The sequence below is a fragment of the Chiloscyllium punctatum genome, chromosome 13 (assembly GCF_047496795.1).
Source record: "Chiloscyllium punctatum isolate Juve2018m chromosome 13, sChiPun1.3, whole genome shotgun sequence".
NCBI lineage: Eukaryota > Metazoa > Chordata > Chondrichthyes > Orectolobiformes > Hemiscylliidae > Chiloscyllium > Chiloscyllium punctatum.
Window position 1 is genome coordinate 107,892,299 of NC_092751.1, and position 14,340 is coordinate 107,906,638.

At 39.8% G+C, this 14,340-nt stretch overlaps 1 protein-coding gene and 1 long non-coding RNA gene across 4 annotated transcripts in view; one reads left to right on the forward strand and one right to left on the reverse strand.

Annotated features, from left to right (window-relative positions):
* The window catches only part of usp54a (ubiquitin specific peptidase 54a), a 135,132-nt gene extending 121,416 nt beyond the window's left edge, over positions 1 to 13,716 (reverse strand). For 2 of the 3 annotated variants that reach the window (XM_072583575.1, XM_072583577.1), the window contains exon 1: positions 13,578 to 13,716. The gene's annotated coding sequence lies outside the window, so the exon portion shown is untranslated. Of the gene's footprint in view, positions 1 to 10,864; positions 10,946 to 13,577 lie in introns of all 3 variants that reach the window. The other variant, XM_072583576.1, reaches the window with a different exon arrangement.
* Positions 13,717 to 13,862: 146 nt separating this feature from the next.
* Positions 13,863 to 14,340, forward strand: part of LOC140484761 (uncharacterized) — a 53,466-nt gene continuing 52,988 nt past the window's right edge. The window contains exon 1 of the long non-coding RNA XR_011962321.1: positions 13,863 to 13,976. This is a non-coding gene — a long non-coding RNA (uncharacterized lncRNA). The remainder of the gene's footprint in view (positions 13,977 to 14,340) is intronic.

Genomic DNA, 14,340 nt, shown 5'->3' on the forward strand with positions numbered 1-14,340 from the left:
ATCCGATTGGTGACAGGGAGCAGTGGAAGGGAGGGGAAGGGACTGGGAAGGGAGGTTATTTGAAATTGGAGAACTCAATGTTGAGTCCTCTGGGCTGTAGGGTGCCCAGGCAGAAGACAGGAGCTGTGGTTTGTTTTGGCAATGGAGGAGGCCAAGGATGGTCATGTCAGAAAAGGAGTAGTTGCGGGAATTGAAATGGGCAGTGACTGGGAGGTCCGGTCAGCCCCTGCAGATATGGCTGCGATGTTCGGTGAGCCGTTCCCTATGTTCGGTCTCCCCAGTGTAGAGAAGACTTGATGCAGTAAACTAGGTTGGAAGGGAAGCATCTCTGAAAGCTCTCTCAACCTCTTAGTTCCTGTCGCTAGTCAAGATTTAATTACTCCTAGTCAAAATATGTATGACCAAATCTTATTTTTTTAGAAAGGTGCTGGCCAATGAGAAGCACATGGTTGAATTTTAGGCTTTTGTCCTCTATGGACTGAACATTCAAATTGCATTTACTTTCAATTTGGAGCAGCACAGGGAATGCATTTCAATTCAACTGAATAACACATTTGCAACTAGCTGTCTACAGACATTTGTATTTAAATGTGCATCACAAAAGGTCTCACATTAAGCATGCCTGCTGTTTCTAACTTTCACGCCAGTAACAAATATGGAAGGATTTTTTCCAAATTGCATCTTGAAAGCTATACGCAAATCATTTTTTAAAACTAAATGGCTCATTTTGACAAGATTTCACGTGCTCAGTTTTCCTGATTTTCAAGAAAATTAGTTAAACTTTTATGAACATTACAAGAACCCAAATATTGGATTTCACTCAAATATGCAACAAATCAATTGGATCACTCTCTTTTCCAGTGTAAACTATCAAGCTAAACTTTTTTAAAAATTCATGCCAGAAATTGTCTGGACGCACAATACGCTAGGATTGCTTTTAGTTCCCAGAAAAACTTTTCTGCATAGTCAACTATGGCGGCACGGTGGCACAGTAGTTAGCACTGTCGCCGCACAGCGCCAGAGACCCAGGTTCAATTCCCACCTCAGGTGACTCTGAGTGGAGTTTGCACATTCTCCCCGTGTCTGCGTGGGTTTCCTCCGGGTGCTCCGGTTTCCTCCCACAGTCCAAAAATATGCAGGTTAGGTGAATTGGCCAGGCTAAATTGCCCGCAGTGTTAGGTGAAGGGGTAAATGTAGGGAAATGGTCTGGGTGGGTTGCACTTCGGTGGGTTGGTGTGGACTTGTAATCTAATCTAATCAAAACTGTTCAGTAAAATGTTGCATCACCCAGCCTTACTAGGTTTGTGTGTTGAATTCTTTACTAATCTGGTTAAAATCTTTTGATTTATTGGTTTGAAGATGAACAATCCAATATGCAGCTTTCCGTTGGTTGAAACTGCAAATTATTGAGACAGTAAATAAAGCAATTTTCAACAATTTTTCAAAGTCCTTACAGGACAGAAGCAAAAGTTAGCAAAGGTATCAGTGAACAACACTTGCAGAAATATTGGCAAAAATGTTACAAGAGCAAGGCTCAGCTATAATTTATTAGTTAACCTCAAATTAAAAATGGAAGTTTGGGATGGGGAATATATTTTTTCCCCTCAAAGGTAATGACAAGAAAAGTCCAGATTTCTAACCTTGGTCTGTCTTATTCCAGCAGTAGAGTGCAAGCAAAACAAAACAAGCCTCTCAATCCAATGCAATTCTTTAATCTGTGCAAGTTATTTGATGCCTACCATCATGCACTGTTGATAATTAATAATGAGTTGGGAAACACTAAAATAGAATAGAAAGGAGAAAGAAAATTAGCTACAAGATGATATAGCCACTAAATCTAATAATAACAAAACTACTACAAATCAAAAACATGGGACTGCTGGAAAATGACTGTCAAAAAGCAAACAAAATACAGACATCTTTTCTTTTTTTCAAACATTGCCAGAAATTATATAAATATCTTTCTGATTATGCGAAATAATATACTTTAGTTTGTCACTCACTGTACTTTGCTTTTGTGTAATCATTTTCTCACAATTGTGCAAGAATTGAGAGAAAATATTTACAATTCAAACAGCAAAGACTTATCCCAATTGTAATTTAACAACTAGTTTTAAGCTGCACAAGTAAAATGTCACCACAAAGCTCAGAAATTCATCTAAAAAATATCAAAAGCATGCAACGCAGAAAAGGTAGGGTTTATTCCAGGTACGCAAACTGAGCTCAATGTTGCTTCAACTTCAGTCAGCATCTTAGAATGAAACAGGGCAAAAGTGAGGACTGCAGATGCTGGAAACCAGAGTTTAGATCAGAGTGGTGCTAGAAAAGCACAGGTCAGGCAGCATCCGAGGAGCAGGAAAATCTACGTTTCAGGCAAAAGCCCTTCATCAGATTTTCCTGCTTCTCGGATGCTGCCTGACCTGCTGTGCTTTTCCAGCACCACTCTGATTTAAAATCTTAAAATGAAAACTACATCATCACCAAAAGAATAGATATACATTAGGCAAGGACAGGGTCAGACTCTACTGTGGTACTTTTGTTGTAAAATAGTCTGCCAAATATGAACCCACCAACAGGGTCAATTTGTGAACAACTATTGCTTAGTTTTGGTACCTCTGCAGGTAATCAGCCCCTTCAGTGGAAAATACAGAAACTTGGAGAGAATTGAAAAATGGATTCATCTTTTTCCTGATTTCCCTTTGACTGTGCAATCACTTGCATCCAACAGCCAAATATGATCATGAATGCACCAAATAGTAATTGCTGTTTCATTATTTTTAGAACTCATGTACCAATTTCGATAGCAAGAAATAACTTCATAAATTCTAAAGTCAATCACCTCAATATTGCACGTTATTTGAACTCAGCTCACCTAAATGAAACATGAGATAATCATGCAATTTAATGATGAAAACAAGGAATCCAGTTGTTAACATGTTGTATATGATCCACACTGGGTGTGTGCTTGTGACCTACAAAGACATATTTGTGACTCATGCTAGAACAATTCAACAAAATCCACCCTAGTCCTATTGTTCGTATAAATATTTTTGCAAGATGAACCTTCTGATATCAGTCAGACAATTATCTTTCTTTGCCTAACCTTGTGGTTTTAGTTTTAGGATCCCAAATTATCTTATCAATTTTGTTTTCTATCTTCTGCTCATCTACAAGTTATCTTTCAGATGCCTTATCAAGTTCAGAAGCTGAGTCCCTGCAATTTTTCACAGAGATTCATGTTAAGGTATAGAGAACAAAGATAGATAAGTGTAACTGATTCCATTTCAGCAACGATCCAAGTAAATGGTTCAACAGGTCCAACAGCTAAATAACCTACTCCTAAGACCATAAGAGCAAAATTCGGCCATTTGGTCTATAGGTCCTCTCCACCATTCAACCATGGCTGCTACGTTTCTCAGTCCCATTCTCCTGCTTTCTCCGTATAAACTTTGATTCTCTTACTCATTAAGAATCTCCATCTTAAATACACTCCATAACTTGGCTTCCACAGCCTTCTGTGACAACAAATTCACCACCCTCTGGCTGAAGAAATTCCTCCGCATCTCAGTTCTGAAGGGTTGCCCCATTACTCTGAGGCTGTGCCCTCGGCACCTCGTCTCTTCTACTAATGGAAATATCTTCTCTACTTCTACTCTAACCAGACTCTCAGTATTCAGTAAGCTTCAATCAGATCACCCCTCATCCTTCTAAACTCCATCCAGTACAGACCCAGAGTTCTAAACCATTACTCATATAATAAGCCCTTCACCCCAGGATAATTTTTGAGAAACTTCTCTGGACTCCCCTCCTTCCTTCGATAAGAGGCCCAAAACTGTTCACAATATTCCAAATGTGGTCAGACTCACCACATAAATGCAGTGGCAGGTTAGAACAGGTTAGAGACTTGGAATACTGCACTGAGTATCTCACCTCCTGACTCCCAAAAGCCTATCCAACATCTACAAGGTCCAGGTCAGGAGTGTGATGGAATACTCCCCACTTGGCTGGATGAATGAAGCCCCAGTGACACTCAAGAAGCTTGACACCATCCAGGACAAAGTAGTCCGCTTGATTGGCACTGTACCCACTCTCTCCACCATCGACGCTCAGTAGCAGCACTGTGTACTATCTACAAGCTGCACAGCAGAAATTCACCAAAGATCCTGCAAATGACAGACCAGGAATCCCTCCCATTCTTAGCCATCTGCCACTTGCACATGCTGGAACATTTACAGGTTGGCCCTCAACTTATTTGGGGCTCTATTATAAAGATATTTTTAAAAGATATGTTTTGTGGTATGCTTGGTAAGGTACTTCAGTGGTTTGCCTCCAGATCAACACAAACTCCACAGCTGTCAAAGGCCATTCAAAGCAAGGGAGAGACAGAGTGTTATGGGGCATCAAGTAGGAAATGAAATCCTAGGGAGGGCTCTGTAACTGTACCAACACTGTGTTGACAGAGCGGTAGAATTATGTCCTTCACCAGGTGTCCTCTTCACATGCTATGCTCCTGTGAAGCCCCTCGAATTTAAATGTATCATGAAGACAATGCATATTTTTGAACGTATACACTCTATGATTTTATATATAAATGCAATTTATTGTTATTAGATTAGATTACTTACAGTGTGGAAACAGGCCCTTCGGCCCAACAAGTCCACACCGCACCCGCCGAAGCGCAACCCACCCATACCCCTATATCTACCCCTTACCTAACACTACGGGCAATTTAGCATGGCCAATTCACCTGACCTGCACATCTTTGGACTGTGGGAGGAAACCGGAGCACCCGGAGGAAACCCACGCAGACACGGGGAGAACGTGCAAACTCCACACAGAGAGTCGCCTGAGGTGGGAATTGAACCCAGATCTCTGGCGCTGTGAGGCAGCAGTGCTAACCACTGTGCCACCGTGCCGCCCACAAATATTCTCCAACATTAGAGATCATTTCTCTGGTGCTTGTCAGCACTAATTCCTGTACCTGAACATGTCAATTGTTTCTTAGTAACCAGAACAGGACACAGCATGGGAGATATGTATTGATCAAGGTAGGCTATGTTTGCCAATGACAGCCTCTGACTTGTATTCAACTCTAGATAAACATTCCATCCACTCTTCAACAGCATCACATGTCTCACAGCAACAATCAAAGGATTAAGCTTACCATCTACAGATGGTTTCATCTAATATCCTCCATAAATTGTAAATTAAAAAATACATCTCATTCAAAAGGTCCTCTCCATGTTTAAAACAATTAAAACAGATCAGAGATTTCCTTTATACAAAACATATTTCTTTTCACCTTGCAGAATTTTGAGCATACTTCATAAAATAGTGAAGCATCAGGCTTTGAGTTGAGAGATTCTATGGGAACTTTTTAATGCAATATTTCACTACTTTAACAGTACAGAGAAACTGTGAAATAACGAGCATACACACATTACTTCACACCACAATACGCTTTCAGTGTTTCTGAGATTTTTCTTACATGTTATGGACCAGACCAGGCCCTCAAAGTATATTATCGAGATGGCCTACACCTTATCATTTAACTTTTTTCAAAAAAAGGCAAGTGTAAGGCATTGCTTTACAGATGTGATTCAATAGGTGCACATTAAGTTTTAATTAAAACGTACTTTATTCTTGCAACACAGTTAAAACACAAATAAAGAATTAGCCTAACTTTATTCTACTGAAATACTCAACAAGATAATGTATTATTTAATAACTAATCAACTTTCCAATATAGGCAGCATCCCATAAACACACCCTGCGGTGATGATGCTGTCACTTTAAAGGGGTTATTTTTATGAGAGGTTTAAGTCAGAGGTTCCGAACCCACTACTGAAGACCTCTTGGATAAACAGCTAGGGAGGCCTCTGTTTTTTTTACCTTTAACAACAGCCTGAATGCATGTGGCAGGCTCTCACTGATCCAGATTTCTGGGTTTTGGTTTTTTTTCAGAAACATCAGAAGCTCTTGGGGTCTTAAAAAGAGTTGGGAGCTTCAGTGAACATCACCTGGCTGCTACCTCTGAATTTACTCTTCATGTTCTTTCCTTTTGGATTAGAGAACTATATGTGAGAATCTGTCTGAATTTTCCATTTTGCCAAGAGATGTTTTTATGCATTGTTACTATATTGGAATAGTTAATTAGTAATAGTTATTGTATCTATTATTCTGTGAAGTCGCCAATCTGTTAAGTTATTCTAAATTATTTTCTTTGGTTGTACTCTAACTACAGTGCTGAAATAAGTTGTGTCTTGCTTCATATTGAATAGTTTGAAAAATTGTATTGCATCTGAGACACTTTACATTTGCTTTTAAAATGAGCAAAAATGTTCGGGTCCAGTCTACCTTCTTAACATATTTTTGAGGGATCTGGTCCATAACACTCGGCAAAGGCAATCCATTCTTAAGTGCTGTCTCTCTCCAGTCCAGTAGAAACACCAAAAGAGACAAACTACCCTTTTTAATTTTTAAGAGGGTTTTTAAGACTTAGTTGGGCAGCAGATAACTCAAGTTTTTAGCTCCAGCAGCCAGCAGAAAACTTCTCAACTAATTGAAAGCAAAACCAAAAGCTTTGTGGGTCTGTGAAAATCCTGACTCCACTTTAAAAAGAAACCACCCAAGGATAACTCAAAGCAGTTGACCAACTGCCTGCTTGATGGAGACATTTCGGCACCACTGTGAATACAACCCTCTGGAAAAGGAGCAGGTCAGAACACATCTCTTAAAAGTACAGTATTATTACACGTGCAACAATATCTAATTATTGTTGGTAACAGACACAGCAAGTGCTGGAGAAACTCAGACGTCTCACAGTATCTGGGGGGAGAAGAGCAGAGTTAACATTTTGAGTTCTTCTCTTCACAGACGCTGCCTGATCTGATGAGTTTCTGCAGCAGTTGCTGTTTTTGTTTCAGATCTCCAGCAGTTCTTTCATTTAATACTAAATTATCCTTGAGTTGTTCTGATGAATTTTACTGAATGATTCATTATAGCCGAGAAATTATGTACTATAAGAAATAGAACAAAGATTCACAAGAGTCCTAAAATCCCTACAGTGTGGTAGCAGGCCATTCAGTCCATTGAGTCCATGCCAACATTGCAAAGTGCATGCTTCCAAGACCCATGCCACCCACCTTGCTATCGTTATAGCACTACATTTCCTATGCCTAATCCACCTAACATACACATTCCTGAACATTACAAATTAGCATGGTCAATCCATCTAACCTGCACATTTTTGCACTGTGATAGGAAACCAGAATGCTCAGAGGAAACCCACACAAACAGTGGAGAATGTGCAATCTCCAATGATTTTACCTGAGGGTGGAATTGAACCTGGTTCCCTGGTACTGTGAGGCAGCAGTGCTAACCACTGAGCCACTGGCCAAGAGTTGAGCAATTTTTAAAAAACAATTAGGCCTTTGTGACAATGCAATAATTTATCCCAAATAAGTACTGGAACTATCTAAATTATTAAAACAGCAAAAACAAGTGCCATCTTTTATTTATCTTTTTTCCTTTGTTTTGTGTTTATTTGCAACACATATTATTGGCTGGTTGTTTACAGTATCTCAGCAATCAGCACAAAATACTGATTTAAACAAGGTAATACCTGAGCCACCAAAGGTAGTGTACAAAATTAATGTTTAAAATGTGTTGCTGGAAAAGTGCAGCAGGTCAGGCAGCATCAAAGGAGAAGGAGAATTGACGTTTTGGGCATAAGCCCTGAAGAAGGGCTTATGCCCAAAACGTTGATTCTCCTGTTCCTTTGATGCTGCCTGACCTGCTGCGCTTTTCCAGCAACACATTCTTCAGCTCTGATCTCCAGCATCTGCAGTCCTCACTTTCTCCTACAAAATTAAAGTTGCATGGTTTGCCTCCAAAGAGAAAGCAGCTCTCAAAACAACTTTTCAGGATTGGTGAAAACAGCAATGTAATAGATATGAACATTTTTACACCAAAAATAGACTCTGAAACAGAGTTTCTTAGAGGAACTGGAAGGATTCAGCATTTCCAGCTTTTCTCAGGAACTTGCTTAGAGATAATATCTGCCCTTTCAGAGTAAATTTTACAGTCTAACTGTAAAAATCAATTTATTCAAAGTTATACACTCACTATGCATACCTTCAAACACTTTTGGTAATATGTTGTAACTATTCAACCATACAAACTATCTGGCTGACCTTCCACAGCAACTGGAGCAGCACCTAAAGGTACAACTACAAACTTGAGGAAATTGCAACATATTCATCTCGTCTTGGAGCAGAGTAATAGTGGACAGAATTGAGAAAACAAGCGCTTCCAGGTCTCTCCATCTTTTCTCTAACATTACAGCAATGTAATTCTCAAAAATGGTTCAGGAAATGCCTCCAAGATGAGCAATGTGTAAAATATGGATTTAGGTGGACATCTTGTACAGAGAAATGCTTGCCACAATATGAGGTAGAAACATAAGGTACAGGAATTTGTCAGACATTAAAGAGCAAGCAGAAAAGGCAAGCTGGGATCTGCAATTGGAGAATGTCAATAAGGAAATGTACAACAAATGTTTGCATTAAATTCCATTAATTCATTTTCATATCTTGTCAAAACTGAATTTTCAGATATTGGTTAATATCACAGCTCACATCATTAGACAACATCATTTTCTTTCACTCAGCTGTGACCTAGTCAGAGATGACAACATTTGTTATTATTTCAGGCAGCATGTAGATGCAAAGGAAGTGAAACAGGGATAATTCCAGGGTGACCCCAGGGTTATGCAGTGAGTGTGTATTCAGAAACCATTGCTGGACTGCCTTCCTGCAAACTGGATAGAAACAGGAATTTTGCAAGGACAGTCCCTATGAGCTGGGCAACAGAACAGAGACATGGAGAATGATGATACAGCTAACTGCTATGTGGAGAGGCAGAGATTTCAAAGGTGACTTCAGGGCTATGGCCAACGCCTAACTGGAGAGATTCAAACAGAATTACAGAAAAGGTGAACAGAGTTTGGAAGCACACCTTCTCTGAATTTCTTTCATTGACTCCCCACAACAGAAGAATGAGTTGCAATTCCCTCTATTTAACAATTGCACAAAAGAAACCATCACCTTTGACCCTCACCAGAAACAGTCCTTTTATTATTGATTCATAACCTCACTATCCTATATTCATCCCCTCACCTTAAACCCATAATCGCTCCAAAGATCTCCTGATTCCAATTACTTGGAACACTGGTTGAAATGAAAACAAATATTAATAAATCGTCTTGTGGGCAGTAGCCAACACAAATGAAGAAGTGTGGTGGATAGGAATTTTATCATCATCATCCTTCTTGTGTATTTCTAACTGACATAGGAATAAGTTTAAGGCTAGGTCAGTTTCTGTAATAAATTAAGAAACCCTTTCCATATTTCACTTTAAATGCAGTTTCAAACAAAGAAGCTACAATTTACGCTGAAACTATGTTCAGCTATATGCTGATTTGTCAATTTAAAAAGATCCACAAGGCACCATCTTAGGTATAAGTACGTAGGTACAGAATCCTAACAACAAGATAGACAGAAAGAAAGAACGAAGTTAAACATTGCAGTAATTATAGTATAGCGTTGAGTACACATAACAATAAAGTCAAATTTGCCAAATACCAATTCTCGGCAACTAACTTAGCTGGTGCATTACAAATATAAACTACAGTAGCTTATATTTGTAAAGTTTAAATATAAACAGTGCCAACAAAAAACTCCTTACTCTTCAAGTTCACATTTACCAATTCAGTCATAGAACTAACACTTGCGACATCTTTCACTTTTCTTACGTGAATTTCCTGTCACCAGTGTTAATTCTACCACTCTACACAAAATCTACACTTCAAATGCACAGACAATGAAATAGTTCAAGATGATAAAGTATTAAATAAAAGCAAGTGTTAACTAGCTACATTTTTAATTCATTACATAAGATCATGGTTAACTAATCTGATTTATCAGAAGAAAGATCAAAAAGCTGTTCTTAACTGTTATATCCAAACAAGCCTTTCAGTATGTACAAGAGAACAGAATCTTCAGTTTAGCATCATGATGTGACTTTATCACATTTATTCTTTCCTCACACTTTTCTTTCAGGTTCTATTGCAAAACAAGACTACACCTGCTGACTTGGCCTCAGGATGCAATACATTTCATCCCAATGACATAAGGAACACAATTCCTAAAACCATCAAGTAAAAATATACTTTTTTTAAAACCAGTATCAATCTGACTAACTTACAGCTAATATTAATTGCAGTTATACCAATAGCAGATGGCTTGCAATTTCAGAGTGAAAATTATAAATTTACAGCAAAAATTCAATACTCATTTTGCCAAACCTCTTTGATTGCCAAGCATAATCAGGCAATATTCTTCTCTGAGTTGAGCATTAAGATTGTCAGGACTAGCTTAAGAGAATTCATGGCACTGCAAACATGAGCAACAAGTTCTCCATAGTCCTGGCTAATCTTGAACACAAAGGAAAATGAGTTAACTGGCATGAAATTTTAATGATTGAGGTCTTTACATTTCAGAAATATGGAAACTAGTTAGGGTTTTGTTGGAATATTAGCTTAACATGCAGAATATCAAATATTAACCACAAAACATTTTTGAAATAAAACTTGTAAAAAGCGATATAAAGATTTATTAATCTGTAGCAATATTCAAGAGATATAATATTACTATTGCAATAAGCTGCCATTAAAATCTTTTACATCCTGCAAATTGACAGTCATCAATCCAAAGTATGCAACATCTATCATAATAGTGTGCTGAAAAATTAGAGTCATAGAAATGCTTTTGAAATTATTTTCCAAGTCTGCTCAAAGTATTACTTGAATTCCTCAGCATGTTGCCACTGTCATTCCATGAAGCATCTGAAGGTACCCTGGTATTCTTGATTAGAACTTGGACCACTATTAACAAAAAGTGAGAAAACAACTTATCAAGGAATCAAAACATGGACTTACACTGACCAGATTTTAAAAAACAGCACCATGAAACAAACAGTCATTATGCAGTAGTTCAGCTCTTAAGACGCCTGACTTCCAAAAAGATACATAATCCACATTTACATATAATTCTCAAAAATACATGTCTCTCAAAGTTATGTCATAATTGTTGTACTGTTTCAGCTTTTCAGTCCTTCACCTTCAACCTAGCTTCAGTTTCCTCAGTCTGCCTTCCAAGCAATGCTTCACTCCAATCGATTCTGCCCTTCCTAAATCGTGCCAATATTCAATGTAAAATCAAAGCATTATAAAAATAAGGACAAAATGTTTGACCAAAGTGTAAACTGAATTACAGACGCCTCATTCTAATTCAATTATTTCCTGCCCTCTAAATCAACTTCACCTCAAGACAACATGTCATTTTCATTGTGTAATGCAATAGGAGATCAACTGGTCTTTAGCGCAATCATATTTCCACTTGATTCAACAAAAAGAACAGTGAGAATCTCAGCATTTTTAAACTAAATGCAAACTACTCCCAAATCTCCCATTAAATTCTAGAGCCTCTGGTGATTATTAGTCCATAATATGGAGTAGTCACTAGTGGATGATAACATGAAACAAACCTTCTTAGATAAGTTTTAAGGTTTTTTTAAAATGGAAATTTATATATTTATCAACAAGAAAGGCAAAATACTACAGAAGCTGAAAATCTGAAATAAGAATGAATGAAAAAGGAACTAGGAGAAAGTGATGACTGCAGATGCTGGAGATCAGAGTCGAGAGTGTGGTGCTGGAAAAGCACAACAGGTCAGGCAGTATCCAAGGAGCAGGAGAATCGACATTCTCCTAATGAAGGGCTTATGCCTGAAACGACATTTCTCCTGCTCCTCAGATGCTGCCTGACCTGCTATGCTTTTCCAGCACCACACTTTCAAATAAGAATGAAAAGTCAGGCATTTGTAGTGAAAGATGCCGAGATATCATTTCAGGTAAGTAATCTTTTAACTGAACTGGAGATATAACAAGGTATTAACCATGTACAGAAACAAACACCGGGAAGACAGAGAAACAAAATGTAAGGTTGGATTGCAGGAAAGACTAAATAATAAAATGGATGGGGAGAATAATGGACCAAGAAAAGAACAAAAATGTGTCTAGATAAGATCAAAATAGCTACAGCAAAATCATTACCAAATTGTTCCTCCAAAAAAGAACATTGGCAGAGGTTATCATCTGATTTGCTAAATTCAACTATCGTGTCTAAGTGAAAAATAATTTTCCATTCCCAACTTACGCTCAGCTTCATCAGAACAACGAAATAGACTGAAGACAGAGTGTCTGACTTGGAATGGTACAAAAAGTTTAGATCTGAGCATGCAGAAGTGCTGGGTCACACAGCATACAGACATCCACAAAGTAATCATCTAATCTGCCTTCGGTCTCATTACATAGAAGAAACTGCATCAGGAGCAGTTAATGCAACTTACTAAATTAAAATGTAAAGTTAACTACTGTACTACCCAAATGGTATGGGTGTTCGGATGGTATGAGGAGAGAAGCACAGATGTTGAATCTCCCGTAGGTACACAAAAAGATGCTGTGGGAAGGGAAGGAGTGTTGAGGATGATTTAGAAGTGGACTAGGTTTGCAAAGAGAATGGTCTTGTCCAAATACTAAACTCAAGAGCAAGAACAGAGTAATAAAACTAATAAATGTATTTGTTTCACCACCTGATGAAGAAGCACTCTCCAAAAGCCAGTGCTTCCAAATAAACCTGCTGGACTATAGCCTGGTGTTTTGTGATTTTTAACTTCTCTCATCTAGTCCTTTAAACAGCAAGTCCCACAGCAGTTCAGTCTGATGAGCAAAACTGGAACAGAATTTAAAGTTGCCACAGCAGGGAGTTTTACACCAAACGTCTGGTTGATTCAAACCAACCCACAAAGCTGAAAGGATCAAGTACACCTTTTAAATTAGGTTCAATTAGGAAATACATTAGACAGCAAGGCACATTTAAACCAAATTGTTGACATCTCCCGCTCCAAAAAGAACAGATCCAAAATGCCGAATATCAACAATAAATCGATGCCACGTCAAACATGGTCCTACTGGAGTCAGACCAGTTGCTAAGAAGTACATTGATGTATTCTGCTGCATCACAAGCATCGGGTAAGTGAAAGGCAGGCAGTGACTGGATTTGCAGGAGAGCTGACAACATTGGTACGAAGTAGAAAAGGCACTTTGCTCATTTCAATTTACCATATGTTGCTGCCGTGCACCTTCATGGAAAACACGCAGCGACATCCCGTCAAGCAAAGGCAAAACCAGACAAACTCTGCGAAGACAATGCAACACTGGCCAACTTCGGGAATGCCCTGGACAGCCAGAGCCAGCCCGGGGTCAGGGGTCAACCCTGGAGCCAAAGGTCAGCGCTTCCCGCGACCGTCGCTAACAGTCGGTCGGTCTGTGCTCCCGGGGGGCGGTTACACCCCCCCCCCTCACACACACACACACACACACACACCCCGGGGGGGTAGGGACTAGAGGGCGATCCAGAAGGAAGACTCCGGTCTGAAGTGAAATGTTGTCCTACCTGATGGCCGTCCATCCGCCGGTCGGTCGGTCGGTCGGTCCCTGACTGACTCAGCCCGTGCTCCCGCCCCCTCACTCCCGGACTCTCTCTCTCTCACACATACACACACATTCACTTACTCCTGAACTCTCTCTCTCTCCTCTCCCCCTGTCTGTCTTTTCCTTTCCCTCCCTCTCTATCCCTGTGACTCTCTCAGTCCAGGAGCCTGTGAGTCTCTGCCTCACGCGTACACTCCCTCAATCCCGGAGCCCCTGTCAGTCTCTGTCTGTCTGTGTGTGTGTGTCTCTCTCTCTCTCTGTCCCTCCCTCAGTCCCGGAGCCTCTGCCTCTGGAGGTGAGTCACCAGCTCCCACCATCGCGAGAGCCAGAAGCCGGCGGAGGCTGCCAACTCTCGCGAGAGGTGAGTGCTTTTGGTTCCATGGAGTGGGGGAGTGGGATGCATTGGATGGGCAATGGGGTGACTTTAGTAGGATGATGTATGTTGGTGTGGGTGAAGTGGAGTGAGGACCGTGTGTTTGGACGTATGTGCCCTCAATTCAGTCGAGCCGGGCAGAAGGGGGTTGTAAAGCATGGGGAATATTGGGTTGGCTGGGGAAGTATTGGTTGAATGGGATGTGTTGGGTTGAGTGCGCGTGGAATATGATCAGTAGAATGGACTGTATTGGATGGGATAGGAGATCTGTTGGTGTTAGGTGGGTCAGGCAAGGGGAGCTGTTGGTGTCAGGTTGAGTCTGGTTGTGTGCATTTGGTAGATTGATGTATGA